The sequence below is a fragment of the Dermacentor albipictus genome, chromosome 1 (genome assembly GCF_038994185.2).
Source record: "Dermacentor albipictus isolate Rhodes 1998 colony chromosome 1, USDA_Dalb.pri_finalv2, whole genome shotgun sequence".
In the NCBI taxonomy this organism is placed as follows: domain Eukaryota; kingdom Metazoa; phylum Arthropoda; class Arachnida; order Ixodida; family Ixodidae; genus Dermacentor; species Dermacentor albipictus.
The window spans coordinates 67,088,313-67,109,112 of NC_091821.1; the positions used below are offsets into that span (position 1 = coordinate 67,088,313).

At 47.2% G+C, this 20,800-nt stretch overlaps 1 protein-coding gene across 3 annotated transcripts in view; it reads left to right on the forward strand.

Moving 5' to 3' along the window:
• The window catches only part of LOC135906745 (uncharacterized), a 312,903-nt gene that overhangs the window by 189,831 nt on the left and 102,272 nt on the right, over positions 1-20,800 (forward strand). The gene's annotated exons all lie outside the window — the stretch shown is intronic.

Sequence of the window (20,800 nt, forward strand, 5' to 3'; positions counted from 1 at the left end):
AGCATTTGAAGCTGTAGAAAGCCGCGGTCGGCTTCCCCAGTGAACGCTTGGCACCGACGCGACATAGCGAGCCTTCTAACGTCACGGACTAACCGTGGGTGTGGCACCGTTGTAGAGCAAACGCTTTGGTCTTACCTTACCCATCTAACCACGTGCATTCGGCATATACATCCTCTGTGCCAACGGAAGAGGTGGATTGTTGCCACAATTCGGAGATCCTTTTCCCTCGGGTATTCTGGAACTTCCGTTTAGTACGCCCACCAATAAAATATAGTGAAGGCTCCTACGAAGGCGTATTAGCAAACTGTGGCGACTATTGGGAGTGTCTTCTGGCAAGGAAAAATACTATACAATCAGCGTTACTGAATCACGCAAGCAAATTATTCATACCATAGTAACATGTAGTGTCATGTCGACGGTGTATACACCGTGGCCTTTAGGGGATGTCGCATGGAAGGCTCCAGAAGACTCTTCTGGAGTCTGCTATAATAACTATAGATAACTATATACTACAAATGTTCGTCTCTTCTGAGAAGAGAGGAACATTTGTGTTTAACCCGCCGTGGTTGCTCAGTGGCTATGGTGTTGGGCTGCTGAGCACGAGGTCGCGGGATCGAATCCCGGCCACGGCGGCCGCATTTCGATGGGGGCGAAATGCGAAAACACCCGTGTGCTTAGATTTAGGTGCACGTTAAAGAACCCCAGGTGGTCAAAATTTCCGGAGTACTCCACTACGGCGTGCCTCATAATCAGAAAGCGGTTTTGGCACGTAAAACCCCAAATATTATTATTATTACATTTGTGTTATAGACCTATGGTTCGATAGCTGTAAGTGCGGTCTCATTAACGTATACGTTATACTGAGACAGGACTCACGAACGACCGGTATCCAGACGAATACGCATGCCAACTTGCAGTTCTTTACTTTGTACCGAAACGTCAGCACGCGTAAATTTCATACTTTTCTCGTCCGTCTCTATTTTATTTATTTATTTTTTCGTTCTTTTCCTGGTTTTTTTTTTTTTTTGTTGCTTTCACCACGGCCACACTGCAACGCAGTTGCTCCGGCGCTGCATATCGAACCAACGATTTCGTACGCGCTCTGCAGCAGAATGCTTTGCTCCGCCGAGTCACGGGAACACCTATCCATGCTTACGAAATCAATGAGCGATACGTGTCGACCAATGTGATTATTTCCCAGAAAGTCAGAAAGAAGAGCTGAGAAAAATGTTTAGTTGTCTTGGCTCATCATGAATTGAAGCACCGCATGCAAGACAAGTAACCGAAAAAAGAAAGGTGTAGCGGTGTGTTGTTTCCTTTAGTTCTTTCACTTGCCTTGCGTGTACTTCTTTAAAAAAAGAAATAAAAAGAACAGAAAACAGAAAGCATCGTTGATCGGCCTGAAGATGGGCTCTCAAGGCGCCCGACAACGCCGCCTCGCTGCAGAAAGGGCGTCTTGCTCAACAGCTTTGTTGGAAACCGTCGAAGCCAACCTCGTTAAAGCCGTACATATACATGGACGCACCGCGTGCCTACGGAACGTGGCCAAAATCAGCGCCTGACCGGTCAAACTGGCCGAGCGCCGATCGAGTGGCCAAACCGGTCGCGTTCTGCTGATGCTTCGTCATCGAGTCACGTGATCACGCGCATATACCCAGTCACCGCGTTCATAAATATGGACCGCATATCACTTTCCGTCGGAGGTTCACAACTATGACGAATGGCTGACACTCGCGGAGCCCCCGGAAAAATAGGGGATATGCTCCGGACTACGTCACTTACACTGATAGGTCACCTCACGTCACGTCATGCCACTACATCACGTTGGATGAGACGTCTTCGTCATCCTACAGTTGCATATATGGTTTCGCCTTGTACTAACCTCGAGGGGGCGCAAACCAATTGTGCGGAGGAGTCACCATTGGTTTTCTCTACACTCTTGCTTTCCCTGCAAATTATTCCGCCGGCGCGCCGTACAAGTGCAGTGATAGAGCGCATTCTTTGGCCCTTACCTGGCTTATGAAGGTGTCGGACGTGCCGCCAGACACGGTCTCGCGCTTAGCGTGATGCATTTTAATGGGAAACGGCGCAGTACAGGCGACACGTGCAGAATACGCGTACGATTTCGCCCAATTCCGTCGTTCAAGGCTGCATGCATGGTACGTGACCCGAGACGCAAGTGGGAAAATCCACTTCCCAAAGAAAAGGTTCCCGCGAATACATTTTACTCGAAAAGATCTGATGAAAAAAGGGTAGTGGTTTGATCTTGATAAACTCAGACAAAGAACAAGAAACACAAGCAAGTACCTTTATATGACAAATAGTTTAGGAGTAAAAGTTCCGTCGGTTTCGAAGCCAATATTCCGGGGTGGCATACCTCATTGAGCTCTATCATGCTTTGGGGATCAGACCACTAGTTGTGTCGAAATCAGTAAAAAAAACAAACTAAATTGACAAGGCGCATGAAGTGTAATTGGCGAACAAGGCCATCCAGACCAGGACTTTTGATGAATTCTGTCTCGATATGTACCCTTTGAGGAATATATATATATATATATATATATATATATATATATATATATATATATATATATATATATATATATATATATATATATATATATATATATATATATATATGAGATGTAAAAGGCAGAGGGTTAACCGGGAGATCGATATCCAGTTTGCTACCGTGCATTGGGAAAGAGAAAGAGGGAAGAAAGAACGAGAAAGAAGGAAAACACACACAGTGAAAGAGAGGAAGTTAAAAAAAAGGGGGGAGGGCGGGAGAACATGCACACAGGAGCGCGGGAGTGTCACAGTTGTTCAACTAGGTTGCTTGACCCGAGAAACTTCAGTTTATGTGAAAATTAAAATGAAAACTATAATCCAGGAACAGCAGGTAGAAAAATGAAATCAGTGCCTGATATAAAGAGTTCACGATAGCAGGCGTATAATCATTTAAATATAATAAAGCCAACTCAGTGCCACGAAAAGCCGTGTAGATATGGGTGTACCTTTCCGCACTAATGTTTGTAATTCTATCCGATGCGGGGGCTTAGCGGTTATGGTGTTGCGCTGCACATGGTCGCGGGATCTAATCCCGGCCGCGGCGGCCGCATTTCGTTGGGGGCGAAATGCAGAAACACCCATGTCCCGTGCATTGGGGGCACGTTAGTGATCCCTAGGTGGTCCAAATTAATCCGGAGTCATCCACTGCGGCGTGCCTCATATTCAAATCGTGGTTTTCTCACGTAAAACTCGAGAATTCAATTCACTTTTTAATTCTTTGTAACTTCCATAAACTAGTCGGTAAACGAGCAAAAAATTGAAACTTAAGCAGGCATTTCACGCACTCAGAAATGTGTTATTAAAAATTGGAGGACGCTTAAGCTTCGCCTTCAAGAGTGGGACGCGACAGCGTTCCCGTCGACCCGCCAAGGGGTATAAGACAATGCGCTACGGCACAGCGATCACTTACGATGCGCCCCGCATCGGACTTAGCGCCCACCTATCACGCGGTGAGCGTCGAGCAACGCAGCGTTCGCCGCGGCAACGAAACGTGCGCCTGAGCGAAAGAAACGAACCAAAGAACTCGGTGTCTCGGAGGGGCCAAACGTCGTCTCAGCCAAACGTCGTGATCGGCACGGGCAGAGAGATAGATAGTAATCTAAAGCGGGAGCACGGCGAAGCGTCGTCAGGGGAGAGGGAGTCCCGCGACGCGCCTGGCAGCGGTCCCAATGCGCGCGCGGCGCGCCTCCTGTCGGGGCAGCGCCGTACATTGAGAGGAGGGGGTCTTCTGTGTTTGCCGCAAGATGGCTCTGCGTGTGCGGAAAGCGCAGAAGAAATGCAGCGGAAACGCACTTCGCAACTCGTGTAATTGTGACTTCTGTACGTTACATGTTCATAATTACCGATATACACCGCAGTATAACTTTCCACGGCTCGTTTCGAAGGCAACACCGCATTCACTAGAGGCGCGTTTGCACCGCTTGGAAGCATCGAACTCGTGGCTGAGTGGTAGCGTCTCCGTCTCACACTCCGGAGACCTGGGTTCGATTCCCACCGGGCCAATCTTGGAAATTGCTTTTTATTTATGAAGCGCCTGCCGTGATTTATCGCTCACGGTCAACGCCGCCGACGCCGACGCCGACGACACCGGCTTTTCTGCGACACGAGCTCCTTAACGCTATCGCGTTAAAACGTCCCTACAGGTACAGTTTAAGCGGGGAAGCCGACTCGTCGACATGTACGTTATAAGGCACAACTTAACAGAAGAGCGCCTTACATCCCGAAATCCACATTAGTAATTCTAGCTAATTACGACTGACGCGTAAGCGACGTACTGCACTGTAAATGTTCACTGACGCGTAATCAAATGAACTAGCAGGCACGTCGCTTTGTCCGAGCCCTCAAGTACGTTACCAAAGAAGCCGGAGCAACCTATTCATTTGCAAATCAGTGCGTCTTGCGATTTACGCAGCAGCGCCTCGACACTCTTGCGTTCGGAGACGCGTAAAAGGCACTGCACGTCCTCCTTTTATTGTCTCATGCGAAAGATGGAAGGAAGGAAGGAATGAAAGGCGAGTATGCCACCGAAACTTTATGCGCCGCCTTCCTTGTAGTGTTGCTATCTCTTCCCACGTCCCCGGTAATTGGATCTTTGTCGAGCACAAAGCGTGCGCCCGTATCCTTGAAAGCTTTAGTTTCCCGCGCACGTAGACGGCGCGCGTGTGCGGCGCGCGCCCGTCCGAGAGGAACGCGCCTTTGGGACATCTGCCGCTGGTAAAAAAAGGAATGCGGCGCGTGGGCCACCGACAGATGTAGCATACACGGCCCGCAGTTGCTATTGCGTGCATAGAAAGTTGCGCTTGACTCGCGCAAATGCGAGAGCGGGTTTGGTGCACACTTCCAATTACGTGAGAGCCCACGAACCGTGGCAGCGGAATCAGTGCCGACGTCCTTGCGCCATGCATCGCGTCCACATCTGCCTGTGAGCGCACGGCACTTGGTTTTGCCTTGTGCGGCTTGCTTATAGCCGACGTCGTCCTCGAAGGTCGCTGCGATTGGTCGGGCTTTCGGCGGGAAGATGCTGAGTCTAGAAAACAGCCATCTTGGCCACCTCCAAGCTCTTCCGAACCAGATACGGTCGCCTCGAGCATCAGTAGGATAGTCTTTTGGGGAAATGTCCATTCGCGTGCTGTGAGGAGGTCCAGTAGAACTTATTTAGCGAACTTCTGTAGAACTGTGGGCTCTGATTGTTGCAGAAAAATTGAAAGGGACATTGGCATCCACCTAAGTGCATACTGGTGGATGCCAATGGTGGCTTTCCTTCGTACTTTAGTGGTATAGCACTAAACTACGAAGGAAAGCCAAACGGTTTTCTCAGGAAGAAAGCTTCGCAGTTGAAGAAAAATTCGTCCCAGTGCAGGGATCGAACCCGGAACTAACGCCTCTCCAGGACGGTCGCTCTACCATTGAGATAACCATCAAGCTAGCAGATCACAGAGCAAGAGGGTATTCATCGACAACACGAAGCAAAGGGACACTGAATATGGCAAGTCATTTCTCCGGAAGCCTGCAAGGTAGATAAAGGATCGTGAAAGCGAACATTGGCATGCACCCAGTTCCACGAAAAACTGAGCAGACATATGATAGTTTGTCAGGAATGCGAGTATCCTTGTATGCGTGGACACACTCGCAGCGCTGTCTGTTTCCATGTTACGGGCTAAAGGCGATGAACACCATAAGGGACAGTAAAAGAGTATGAGGATCATGTGAAGCAAGGAACTGCCGGCTTGGCGTCAAAGTCGAATAAAGAATACATAGTGCTTATTCCTTATCAACGTGTTTCTATTCAATTTCTGCTACTAGCCCTCCTAAATTGGTCAAAATGTTTTCGTCCGTCTGTCAGGCGACGTCACGAAAGCCGCGAAAACTCCCCATATATGATATGGCACCTACACACTGATTGTGCATGATTAGGCCGAACAAAATAAAAATAATTATTTGAGATTCTAAGCCGTTGTCGCCATTGTTCCACAATTGGTCAAAATCTTTCGGGCTGCGCTGACTTTGCCTGTCTGTCATGAGACGTCACAAAACCGCGAAAACTTCCCTCTTCAAAGTGACGTGTACGCACTAAAGCTGCAGTAATATGCCGAACAAAACTGTTTCGTTCTTCTTGTTTTTTTTCCGGAATAGCCGGAGACCGCCCCGTTCCAAATAGAATAGGACATGGCTGCCCGCCGATCACTCTGGCACTGGCAACTGCGAGCTGCCGGGGAGAATGAATTTCTCTGAATTTTCGCGTGATAGTTTAACGTTGTCGAGCCCTTTTGGCCATACATACAACACCATCTGCCGACTCTTCTGCGCTGAGGATCTGTTTTAGGGGCCTTTTTAACCATCCGTCTCACGTAGCCACGAATTTCGACCAGCCACCGCAAATTAAGTAACACGAAGTGGACCAATCGCAGGCTCCTGCACCACCGCCCTAATCCGGTTATCTACTTCTGGCTGAGCTAGCTCGCGTACACACTAGCGCCACAGTTCCTTCTAGTAATTGTATGAAACTGTATGGACCATATCCATGCGCGTTGAAGAAGCGCATACTCTTATACGTTCTAGGACACCAGTTCTCAGTCAGGACAGAATGTGGACACATGTGCTACCTCAGTATGAGTGGTGCAATTGATGACGCGAAATCCCATCATGTGCTGCTGAAGACTGTTTCCACCGTTTGCTAGGCAGTGTGTTACGAAGCTGCCGTTCGCGCGTGAAGTTTATTTAGTATTCTGGGGTTCCACGATCTGATTATGAGACACGCCGTAGTGGGGGCCACCGATTTTGACTATCTAATGTTCTTTAACGTGCACCCAGTGTGCGCTACACGGGCGTTTTAATGCGCTGGCATTCTTAGCCTATTTCACGCACTTTCTGAGGGCTATGTATGTATGTATGTATGTATGTATGTATGTATGTATGTATGTATGTATGTATGTATGTATGTATGTATGTATGTATGTATGTATGTATGTATGTATGTATGTATGTATGTATGTATGTATGTATGTATGTATGTATGTATGTATGTATGTATGTATGTATGTATGTATGTATGTATGTATGTATGTATGTATGTATGTATGTATGTATGTAACCGTGTTTTCCACCTACCTGGGTCACCGGGTAGTCCGTGGTCGAATGATTAGCGCATAGGGCTGCTGTGCTGAAGTAACAGGTTTCGAAACCAACCATCGGACCAACTTGGGTCACTGAGCATGTGAAGATGTGTACATACTTTCCGCTCTAGAACGAACCTTTACATATATATATGTCGTACGCGTAATGCGATGCGAAGACGCTGGTTCGTACCCCACCTGCGGTCAGTTGTTTATTAATCCATTTTCATTTCTATTAATTTATTATTTCTTTAATTCAATTAGTAGGTACAATTTCGCTTACGTTGTGCTTGGTGTCTTTGTTCGCTGCTTATGAGTGTGTGTATATATATATATATATATATATATATATATATATATATATATATATATATATGGGGGGGGGTGCGTGCAAAATTACACGAAAGAGTGTTTAGCGATATCAATCCTTTTAACTTGAGCGGGCTGGGCACCACAAGCATATAGATAGCATGTTTTCCGTTTGAGTTATCGTGGTAGAAATATTGAGACATGCGGCGTCAAGCGCCTCTTGAGTCAAGTATGTGCCTAACAATAACTTCTTAGAGTCCATGACCCATTTGTATAACGGAAATAAAGTAGTGCGGAAAGATAGGAGTGCAAAACACAGACACGAGTAGAAGGACAACGCAAACACCGCCGTTTGTGTTCTCGTCCTACTTTTGTCCTCGTTCCGCGCGGAGATAAACGGAGATAAAGTTCGCACCTGTCTGCTCTTTAATGTATTTTTTTTTCTTCGCTCCAATGCCTTCAAAGATTCTTCCAGAGTTGGCGCGCACGAAGAGAGGGCAATATTTGAAAGACTCCTGCCGTTGGCGTCGCCGTGCGCCATGCGTACGCCCAGCGAGCCGTCAGGGTCGCGCTGCGGCTCATCCGCACTCATCCTGCAGCCCCTGCGCCACCCCCTGTTACGCGGGGATGCGCTGCGCTGCTCCCTCAATGCCACGTCGCGCTGTGCACCGCGCGAGGGCTGTCGCCCACTGCGTCATTTTCGTCGCCGTGCACGCCTTGCATGCCTTGCGGGGGGGATTGGGGGGGGGGGGGGGGTGCGGCGAAGGGCCAGCACTGGCGTCGCTCATATATGCAAGCGAACACCCTCGCTGATATACGACACAACGACGGACGAAAGAACGTCCCCGGTGACCTTCCCTTTTGTTTTGAGCGCGACCGGAATAACTGCGCAGCGCTCGAACGGGTGCATGTGCGCCGCTAAGTAGCACACGTTGATGCTCGCTTCCTCGTGCCACCGCGCTTCGTAAAAGCGCTCGCGCCTGAGATGGATCTGGTTGACTGAATTCCACTGTTTCTCTTCTTGCATTTTTTGGGGGGGAAACTGCCTCAAAACACGCATTTTTTTGCCAAGCTGCGAACGAGTATATGCGAAAGTGGAAAGACTGCTGAGAAAGAACTGCATTTGAGTTGTTTCCTTACCCCTACCCTTTTATTTTTACTTCAAACATTAAGTAATTATTCGGCAAAAAATTCAGAAGCTTTCGCTGTCTTTCCAGCCATGAAGGAAAGTAAGAATTAGGAGGGAGCATCACGGCATAAAACTATGGATCCACAACATCATCGACCGAACACGCGGTCATGTCGCGGTAAGTTTTAGTGCTTTTCAACGCCGCTAGCGGTGCCCTCTTCCGAAAAGACAACGGATGCGACAGCAATGGACGGCTGCGCACTTGCACGTTGCAACGAAGACGATAAATGTATATGCGCTGCAATATACAACCCAAGCTGAACAAATACATCAAGGGAAAATGTGTGCAGAGCGATTCTCGGAACACCCGAACAAGTGCGCGCCGATTAAAACCTACCGGGAACCAAGCCCAATGGGCCGATCGCAGGGTCACGGGTTGGGCCAACTTTTCGAGACTGCAAAAGAAAGCGAGGGGATGATGATGATGATGATGAAAAACTTCATTTATCTTTCTTTAAAGGGAAGGGCGCAACGGAATAGAGGGTGGGGGGAGGAACTGCTTGAAGTAGGCCTCCTCTAACCTCTCAGCCCACTCAAGGATGGCCTCCTGAAGGTCGGGCCTCGAGCAGCGCAAGGCAGCCTCGCACTGCTCCTCCTTAGGTATAAGTGCTTGAGTAAAGGGGGAAGGTGGTGCTTAGGACACCCCCACATGATGTGGTTTAAGTCTGCTTTGGGAGAGACGCAGAATTTGCAAGAGGGAGAAAGGTAAATGGAGGGATGAATGCGGTGGAGGAGGTAAGGGGAGGGAAATGTGCGAGTCTGGAACTGTCGCCACAGAACTTCACACCTGCGCGGAGATTTGCCCGTGAGTGGCGGAAAGGTTAAACGGTCTAATCGGTAGTGTGTGCAGATGTCTTGGTAGGTAATTAGCCGATCCCGCACTGTAAACGGCGCCTCCTCCGTTGCGAGGTCCGACACATCTGGTGCCTGAGCCCGGACTGTAAATCCTCGGGCACTGGCATGAGCCGCCTCGTTTCCGGCAAGGTACGCATGCGCGGGAGTCCAGATTAATGCCACAGTTTAATGGAAATTATGGGCCAAGAGGAGGGAAAGGGCTCTCTTGTAGACCGTGCCCGCTCCGAAGTTATGTATGGCTGCTTTGGAGTCGCTAACGATAACTGATGAATTTTTGATTGGGATTGGGAGGGTCAATTTGGGATTGGGAGGGCCAGGGCTATGGCCGCTTCCTCCGCCTCCTCCGAGGAAGAGCCAGGAATGGAGGCGGCCGCAGCGACCTGGCTGTGAGAGTTAATGAATGATATCGCATAATGATTTCTGTTCCCATATTCGGCGGCATCAACAGAGAGCACATCTTTTGAGGCGGGGAATTATTTTTGGAGAGCCTTTGCTCGCTGCCTCCTGCGCTGTTTGTGATGCATAGGGTGCATGTTTTGGAAGTGGGGGGATGCAGAGGTTCTCGTGTATGTGATGTGGAATGGTGTATTTAGTCTTGATGATGGGTGCCGGAGTGATAGAAAGAGGTTGTAGAATGTGTCGACCTGTTGCGGTGTTAGAAAGTCTGCTATATTGGCATGTGAGGTGGGCTTCTGTGAGTTCAGTAAGTGTGTTGAAGGTGCCAGTAAGCATTAGCCTTTATGTGGAGGTACGTATGGGGACCTCCAGAGCGATGTTATATATTTTGCGTAAAAGAGTGTCGATCTTATCTGATTCTGATTTAAGGAAATGTAGATATGGTGTTGCGAACGTAATATTACTGATAACGAAGGCCTGGATCAAGTGGACAAGTTCGGCCTCTTTTAGCCCGCCATGTTTATTGGAGACTCGCCCTAGAAGGCGCAGGGTGGGATCGATTGTGGTGTTTAGTGTATGTAGGGTATATGTGTTGACCCGGTTGCTTTGAATGTGTAAACCGAGCACACGGAGCCTATCCACTCTAGTAACAGGAATGTGATTTAGTATGACCTGCATACTAGACGTGTGTTTTTCGGCCTCCCGGTGGGATGGCAGAAGAAGTAGCTAGGATTTTTGAGTGGAGCATGTCAGATTCATAGCCCCGGCATGAGCCACGATGGCGTCTGCTGCGGCCTGTAGAGTGTCTTGAATATCTCCATCGGACCCGCCAGTCGTCCGAGGGGATGGCTTCATGTACATTTGGCTCGCGAAGGCTGGCTTTTCGACGGAATGCTCCCTCCTAGTTTATTTCCTTGCTCCGTGTTTTATTCAGTTATATGACACTCCAGGCGCATATCTGCCGTCGCCGTCGCCGTGAGGTTCCGTATAAAGCCCAATGCCACACGGCTCCACGCGCCGTATGCTGTGTGTGCGAGTGAAAACGTGCGACGGTGAGCCGGCGATTGCGGCTCAATCCAACGCGCGCGAGGCAGGGAAGCGGGAAGGAAACGCGAAGGAAGCGCGCCGTCTTCCGTCGCGCGCGAGGCCCCGGGGGGAGGGTAGGGAGGGGGGCGCGTTCAACTCCTGGCGGCCGCGACCGCCCGCCCGTGCGGGCCGCTGTGTCTTGAAATCCATTTGTGTCCGCCGCACGCTGTAATTCCGCGGCTGAGTTCGCGTTGATGCGAGACGCAGCACGAAGGTCAATTCGCTCGCTGCTGCTGCCGCGCTCCCTCACTCCAGCGTTTTGACAACGAGATTTCGTGGTCTTCGAGTGAGATGTGTTCATGTTTGCTTGTGCACGCGCGGCACCATGCTTGTTAATTTAATTAGTATGCCTATGTTTACAAGTTTATACGGCCGATAAAGCTACTATCCTTACTTCGTATAGCTGTCCACTAATTTGCTATCGCAATCAATGCTTCGCCTTTCAGGCCAAACTGCGACTTATTTAACAAAGCTCTTCTACGACGAAACGCCCACTCGAGTTAATCCGCCGCAGCTATGTCTTAAGCAATATAGACGTCCCTCAATGCCTCCCGGGCATTGAGCGAGGCATGCAAATCGGCCGCTATAGCGATCAACTAAACAACCACCGCATACGTCTTGACAACGCGTGGTGTGGATTTCAGGTCGGTGCTTGCTTCCCTTGCGCGCGTTTCTGGAGTTTGGAGATAGGGTTGGTAAGCTCTGGCTGATCAGTGTATCGGTGTTCCCGCTACAGAAAAAAACACGGATTTAATTGGGATCTTGATGATGCATGAGCTCTTTCGGTGCAAGAGCCAGCGATGACAAAGAGTTCTAATTCATCGGGATCGGCACTTTAAAAGCGTTTTCTTTTTCGAAATACGTACAATACTTGAAAAAAAGAACGCCTTTATTGAGCATTATCCCGTACCATAATGATGGTATTTTGCAAACAAGACGCTGTCATATAGCAAAGGGATTTCTCATTGCAGACAAGCGCATTTTGGGAGTCTTCATTTTTTTACAGCCCTTCGGTGGGAAATATATGCGCTGCTAGGTAGCTCAGCTTCAAACTTCAGCAGCTGTGGCGCAAACTGAACTAATTCTTAGCCGTCGTAAAACATACGTACATACATACATACATACATACATACATACATACATACATACATACATACATACATACATACATACATACATACATACATACATACATACATACATACATACATACATACATACATACATACATACATACATACATACATACATACATACATACATACATACAACTGGGGCTAATACCAGCTATAAGTATATTTGGAGCAATTGCCGCTCCCACACATCCACGTACGTTCGTTCCTTCAGCCACTGGAACGATCTCTGGAATGATTGACACTTTTCTTTTATCTACCCTGAATGAGTAATGAAGAGGGCTCCACATTCCCCGTACGTGAAGCTGTGTTAAACAATCCATTTTCAGATCCATTCTGCGGCAGCTTAACAAGGCCTCTATCCTTCATCCTTTTCTATTCTCCTTTAAGCCAAGCACCTTTTGATCGTAATCCCATTTGTGAAACGCCAATTTTGCGAGGGGATGATTCTTCCTCGGCCCTCAGGCACTGGTTTACACTGCTCACGACAAATTGGCTTTTTAGTATGTTTTCCTTCGCGGTTCATCCGAGACAGGTGCAAAAAATTCAAAGAATAAGTATTTATTAAAATAACTTTCAAGAGCTCCCTTGATAACGTTGGCCCTCAGCTTTGGCCTCTGAAACGACGATCGCAAACTAAAAAAACAAGGGGGGGGGGGGAAGTTACTGACAACAAGAAGCATACGCGCAAGTCATCACAGCATCCTAATCCTTAATATCTACGCGGAAGTATAATATCTGCGCCGTCACCTGTGGCTTTGTAGCTTACTTAACGCTGCTCGTAGACACGACAGGGAAAAAGCTGTAGGTATACGCCTTTATTTGCGTCGCTGATTTTTGTCACCGATTTTATTTTGGCACATTAGTGTATGACCAGCTTAAAACTGAAAAGCGCTACGTATATAAAAAAAGAACGAGGGGAAGGGGAGAGCAGAAAATGGGATTTACGAGATGACAGCTTGCAAAATAAAATAAATAATATAATATTTTATAATACACAACGCGTTGGGAAACGCAAAGTGGTAAAACAACCACTCAAAATGCGAGGCAATAACACTTTGGGTAAAGTGAAAAAGTGACTTTACGAGAAAAATGCACTGTGGGATGATTTGATTGCCCGATTGATTATATTGCAATGACCACTCATGACAGAATAGCGCGAAAACAAAGGGAGGATGGTGAACGTGTATCGAAAGAACGTCCGTCTATCCTTAAGGCTATCTTTTCTCTCTGCCGATAACGAAAGCTCTAAGGAAGATTGATTCTCTAGGAATAATAGATCCTTTTTTGGGTGGGAAAGCAAAGGCATGTATGAATAAGGAGCCCCGGATTTGGGGTTCTAGTTTTTCACAAACCTCTTTGTCAGTTTTGTACGTGGCAAGGAGAGTGCGAGTGCCTTTTTCATGCGAAATTAACAAACATCCCACAGTTAATTGCTGTCACCTATAAACCCACTATAAAACCCCGCCTTTTCTTTCTCTTTTTTATGCGAATGGCATATGGTGATGAACGGGAAGGGCTGCCATTTCGTTCCGCAGGCAGTTGTTATGCGTTTCCCGGCCGCGCGAGCAACACTTTACTGCAGCAGAGGCCGCTAATGAATGAACGAATGAATTGATTGATTTGTATGACAATCCTAAATGTTGAGAACGATTCTTCACCAGTTCGTCCATAATCTAGAAGTTGTAGAATGATGAAAGAGCGGTCGCGCGGAGTTGGAATGAACGCATTACAGCTTTAAAGCAGTTTTTCAGACGAGTGTGGACATTCGATAGGATAATTAAAAAAGGTAAGTAAATAGATCCCAAGACAGAAGCAGCGTACTTTTCAGCAGCTTCTACGGTTTCACACAGCTCTGAAAACACGCCGCGATAGTATTCTCTAATTTCGCGGCGTTATGCATTCCGCAACCTTGTACAAAAGATACAAACTTCTAACTGCCCGTGCAACCAGCCCCGCCATAATGAAAGCAGCGAAATGCGCGAACGGCGAAGGCACTTGTTGCACTCAGACGCGCGCTCATCACGGGGGTTTAAATGTGAGGCTAAATGCGAAACAGTGACACACACACACACACACACACACACACACACACACACACACACACACACACACACACACACACACATAGTAAAAGAAAAACCTAGAAGACTGTCCTGTCTTTGTCCAATAGCGGGCCAATAAACAAGAGGACAGTCTAACGTGGCGATCAAAACAACCGTCACTGGGTCTGCGTCGGGCAACGAGCAGTGCTTAATCCAAGATGGCCGCCGACGTGGGCACCGCGTCCCGTTATCGACCGCGAGCAGGGCGGGATGCGGGTCCGGGCCAACGCTGTCCGCCGGATATTAACCTGCCCGGGCCACGGACGAAGACAATGGGCACAGCGCCGGAGGAAGGGCACCGAAGGAGCGGAGAGGAGCTGCGCGCATGTTTGCTCCGCATACAGAGATCCCGGGAATGAACGTGTTCGGCCGAGCCATGCGTGGACAAAAGAAGAAAACAGAAAAGAACTACAGGGGGAGGATACGTAAACAAAAATCACCATGAATAATAATAATAATAATAATAATAATAATAATAATAATAATAATAATAATAATATTCTGCAGAAGAAAATAGGGTCCTTCTATAATAGCACGCGATATTATACATTTATTTATTTTTATATATATATATATATATATATATATATATATATATATATATATATATATATATATATATATATATATATATATATATATATATATATATATGAGCGAGAATTAGGAAAACCGAGGGGCCCGATTTTTATTAGTCATATGCTACTTCTGTTTACAATTTCCACATGCTTTTAGAACTTGATGAAAAGAAAAGTCCAGGCCCAGACAATATACCCAACACTTTCCTAAAAAAGTACGCCGACTGGGTTTCGAAATACTTGTACATTGTGTTTTTACGTTCCTTAGAAGGTGGTCAGCTCCAGAATGACGGGAGAACAGCCCGAGTAATCCTACTTCATAAACACGGTGAGAAAAAGTGTATAAAGAATTACCGTCCGGTCTCTTTAACCTCTAACGCTTGCAAATTATTAGAGCACATAATACATAAACATATCGTGGATTTCTTAGATACACATAACATCTTAAGAGAATGCCGGCATGGATTTCGGAAAGGGTGTACTCAACTTGTACACAGCTAGTTGCTACCATCCATGATTTTGCCGTATCTGTATATAACGTAAAACAAATTGATGCAATTTTTATAGAATTTCCGAAATCTTTCGACGAGTATCATACAGTAAATTACTATTTAAATTACATAGTCTGCTTAGAAACTCTAAACTTGTTAATTGGATTTCAGCGTGCTTGAACAATGCTACCAGTTTGTTGTATTTAAAGGCCATCAGTCTAACGAATTACCAGTGAAATCAGGTACGCAGGGCTTGGTCATGGGCCACTTCTATTTCCTATGTATATAAACGACATGGTACAAGACATCTCTGTCAAAATAAAATTGTACGTGGACGACTGTGTTCTTTATATGGAGGTTAATGATCAATCGGATCAGGCATTGTTAAACAATGATTTTCAGCGTGTTGCTTCATGGTGTAAGCGGTGGCAGATGTGTATAAACTTCGACAAGACTGTTTTTATGCGGTTCAATTGAAAGAAGAGGCCCTTAACATTTCCGTACAAGTTTAACAATGTGCTTCTGTCTGAAGTGTCTGAATACATATACCTTGGGCTATGGATTTCAAACAATCTTAGGTGCAATTAACGTATTCATTACGTTACAGCTAATGCTTATAGGAAGTTATTCTTCTTAAGAAGAACGTTAATTCTGGTTACCCCTTCTGTGAGAATCCATTGGCCTAACAGTCTCAGACTATGCTGCTATAATATGGAACCCCTATACAAAAGGTAACATTATGAAACTAAAGAACGCCCAAAAAAGATCCGTACAGTTCATTTATAACAATTTTCGACGCAGCTCAGTGACTGAACTACAAGCTCGCGCTAACCTAACCCCTTTATCCGATAAAAGGCGCTCATAACGTCAAAAATTTTTATATCAATTAGTTAAGGGGCACTATAACGTCGATGTTAGCGAATGGATTACATTTTATTCCGGTTATTCAACACGCCAATGACATGAACGAACAATAACACCCAGTGGCGTAGCTAGGTCGTCTGGCACCCGGGGCCCTTAGCTCTTCTGTCACCCCCCCGTGTGTAGTTGAGGAAGGCGAGGATGTCGACAATTTTCGGGTGTCAGATGTATATGACACCTACCCCCCCCCCCCTGCTGGCCCCGTGCACCCGGGGCCCACTGCCCCCCGGCCCCCCCTTGTTGCTACGCCACTGATAACACCTTTTCGTTCTCATAATGACTCCTTAAATATTCATTTTTTCCACGAACAGTCGGAGACTGGAATAACCTAAGCCGCTACAACGTTCAAGCAGACTCTTTGTGAGTTTTCGCATCCCTTCTTGATGGCTGAAGTAATATAGTATATATAAGTAATATATAGTAATATAGGCTGAAGTATATATATATATATATATATATATATATATATATATATATATATATATATATATATAGTGATGTTAATAAGTGTAATGTTCTTAAATGCCGGACAGCGGCTTTCATTTAGAATGATACAGGCGCATGACAGCTCATTTTTTTACACACTTCGGGTAGAGTATTGCTGCAACGTTGAGCAACAACGTATTTGCAAAGCAGCAGTAAGCAAAGTTAACTGAGAAATTGTGATGACACACAGTGCAACAAATGCTTTCGCAACTTCGGCATGCAAGGGTCACATGCTGCGTATACACCCGCCTTGTGGCGTACATACGTGCCTACTTCCACCAAGGCCAAGGCGGAGGTATGTGCATACACTGCACAGGCCGTGGCTAGGGTGCTTCGATGTGGGCGCGCATCGAGGCACCCTAGCCTTGGCGCGACACAAGCGCTCACCGGAAGGTGTTCGAAGCAACCAACTCTACTCAATAGCCGGCTTGGTGACCACGAAAACAAGTGACATGCAAGATGGTAGTGTATGTGATGGCTGCCGCCGCAAGTAAGAAACCGCGGGACGCTGCATTCTGAAACAGTGCGTACCGGCTTACAGGCGGCGGGATGTAGTACGGCTGAAGCGAAGGAAAAAACAATAATAAAAAGACCCCTTTCATTGATTGCTGCTGTGGCACCTCCGCCTTTTCGCTTTCACGCGGCCATCAAGTCAGGAATTGAGGGGTGCAAGTTCTGTGAAATCTCATTCGAAGGCGCTGCTGTCGCGCGATCGGGGCAAGGGGTCCTGCATGCGCTCACTTCGCGTTCTTTTTCCTCTTTTTGGGCCACAACTTCGAAACGCGGAAAAAGTAACTAGTGGAAATGTAGCGAGTAACAGAACGCTTAAAAGTGATGTATTGGAATGCAACACACCGACACACGTTTGACCTCACACAATTTTAGCGGTAGTTATTCATTCACCTAATTATTTTTGATTAATTCGTTAGTCAATTTCAACAGCTTGTCCCTCGTTAGTTGGGACACAATGTATGTACTGCAGCTGGTGGTGGTGATATTCTATATGCCTGGAGAACTGTTGTTAGGGTGAATTAAGCTCTCCCAGAAAGAGTGAATGGTAGAATTTTCAAATGTAAAGTACATAGCTGTCAGTAATCTCGATCCGCTTTAATATAGCTTGAACGTGGTAAAGGCAGCTTCTGAATTGCGTCTTTTCAACAACTTTGTCTCGCTTTTTCTCGTTTGTTTTCTTTTCCATTTGTTTTCTTTTCAGTCTTTTCCCACTCCGTTTTGCCTCAGTGCCTGTGGCTTTCACCTCTGAGCACCAATTAAATCACGGGTTCCATTCTCGGCCGCAGCGGCTGTATTTCAGAGGGTCTGAAAATGAATGAATGAATGAATGAATGAATGAATGAATGAATGAATGAATGAATGAATGAATGAATGAATGAATTTCAGCAGTATAGAGGGATTTGACCCAGATGAAAGGTTGCAGTAAGCAACTTGAAAGTGTCGAAAATTAATAACAAAACGCCGATGTACTGATACTTACAGGTTCACGCGTCAAAGAACCGCAGGTAGCTAAACTAACATTTAGAGCTTCACTACGGCGCTGCGCGTGCAACTCTGGGATGCAAAAGCCAGTTACTTGCAAGTGCTTCGTTTTTAAAGAACTTTCTTTTCTCACCTCCTCACTATGACCACTTCTCCCGGTGACGTGGAATATAGGGAAACGCTTTGACATCACCGATATATCAAAACGAACGTTGCGAATTTCGCAAACTGGGACCATATCTCGCGAGGATTGTTTTCGTCCGATTCTTTTCTTTTCTTATCATCTGTCCCACCGAACGGCCTACAAGAGCGATAGTGAGGGCACGTGGCTTCGTGGGAGTCAATGACGAAGGGTGTAAAAAACCTCATAAAAAAATATGGCGCCTATGGTTGCTAAATATGGCGCCTGGACTGCGAAGGCATGAGACTGATGCGCAGCTTGGGACTGAAGATTGGGCGCCTCATGCCATCTCTCAAACGAGAAGGGATAAACAGAAAGTCGTAGGAAGGGCGAGGGGAGGCCCCGCAGTGGAGCCGGAGCTTCCCTTTTGACTCGGCGAGTTAGCGGGTTCGATTCGGGACTGGAATGACGGCTATAGACATATATCGCCGTGAGGGAGCAAGACCACCACGTGTGAGGAGTGAGGAGCTGCACCAGGCAGATTGAGAAATTGCGTACCAGGGACCTCGGCTGCCGGTTATGATCGAAGGCGAAAGAAAAAGAGAGGGGACAAAAGAAGACGCTGTGAAAAAGGATTGCTTGTGCGCCAAGTGTAAAAAAAAAAGTTTAATTCCCCGCAATAGTCTTAATACTTTCCGCCCACACCCTGTATAATATCAGGGACGCTTATTACATGGCTCGGAATCAACAGAATTACTCGCAATACCCGTCCTGTGAAAGCAGTAGGATGGCACGCGATGATGAAGAGAGAATAAAATAATACTAAATAAAGGAAGACGTATGAAGGAATGCATTGCCATAGCCTACTATTTCTATTCACTGCGCTTTTTTTGTTGTTGTTAATTGTGCTGGACAAAAATTTCACGTCTCAGCAGTATCACTCAGCAATCGATGCTTGCAGCAGTTTCACGCGCATATGGCTCCTATAGCGCATAGACGGCTCTATTCTGGACATTCCGCCACATTCTTTGAGTCGTGACATAGGCGCGACGCTTACCAAATGGCGCTCATGGCCCGGTTTTGCTTTCGTAAAGTAACACAAATTTAACGTTTCGCCTAAGAAACTGTTATGTGACGTTCTCGATAAAGCAAAACAGTTTTCCTCCTCAGTAAAAATAAAGCAGTTAGCTTAACCCTTACGATTATTCAGTCGAAAATGCTTCTCACTTACGTCGTCTGCTAAGTACAAGCCATTGTCTGGTCCATTAGTCAGGATCCGTGTCCCCGAGAAACGGAATGAGTCATCGGGCGTTGGCGCCAAGGGGCTTGTTTTCTACCTTGAGGTAGCATACGCGACCAACCGTGTGCTGATGAGCGCACGTTCTAGGCCGCGTTGTCACTATCTTGTGAAAGGCAAGTAACTTAGCCCGACACGGCTGGCTGAAAAGCGGCCGAATATCACCGATAGCGTTGCGCTAGTCAGAGGTATCCGATTGCGCGACGCAAGCGCCGGCGCTCCCATCTCTTCTCCACTTCAGTGCTTGTTTGCGCCGCGTGAGGAAACTTCAAGGCGCCGCCTTGTGCACTTTTATTTCATTGCGATAGCGATTATATGGACACTCCAGGCGCATTTCCACCGTTGGCGTCGCCGTGAGGTTCCGTATAAAGTCCAAGTGCGATAACATCGTGGCCGCGCGCCGCACGCTCTTCGTGCAAGTGAAAGTGTGCGAATGTGAGCCGACGATAGTGGCTCGATCTCGTTCGCGCAAGGGAGGAAGGCGGGGAGGAAGCGCGCCGTCTTCTATCGCGCGCAAGGTACGGAGGGGAGAGGGGGGGGCATACTCCGGCGCCGGCTGCGTGTGGCACGGCCGCGCAGGCCTTAAGGCTCATTCACACCGGCGACTGACAGCGCGGTCGCGCTACCAACTTGGTCGCAAAGCGACCAGTCGCAAATTGTCGCAAATGGTCGCTTTTCTCGAAAACCGACTATTTTGGGACAGTCGCTCGCGGTTCGATTTTTCAGACGCGCAACCGTGGTCACGGTCGTACAGGACCGCGAAACCAGCGAAGTGCGCGCGAACTGCGTGGATCCCATAGAGTTTTCGCTGAGAACGATAATCTCCGGAAATGCGACTTGCAGGTCGCGCTGAACCGGGCTTGCAGGTGCGAGGACCGGTCGTCTTTAGTGCTTTTCTGTCGCCAGTTGCGAATGATCGCGCGACCTCCTCAAGTCGCCGGTGTGATTGAGCTTTTATCTTGAAAGCGATCTGCGACGGGGCATAGTGCGCCGAGTGCTGATAGCTTCGTGCGCGTTGTGTTCTCGCCGCTTAGTTCACGTTGAAGCGAGAGACAGCATGAAGGTCAGTTTGCTCGCTACTGCTGCTGCGCCTTCTGACGCCAGCGTTTTGACAGCGAGAATGCGCGGTCATCGAGTGAGATGTGTTCACGTTTT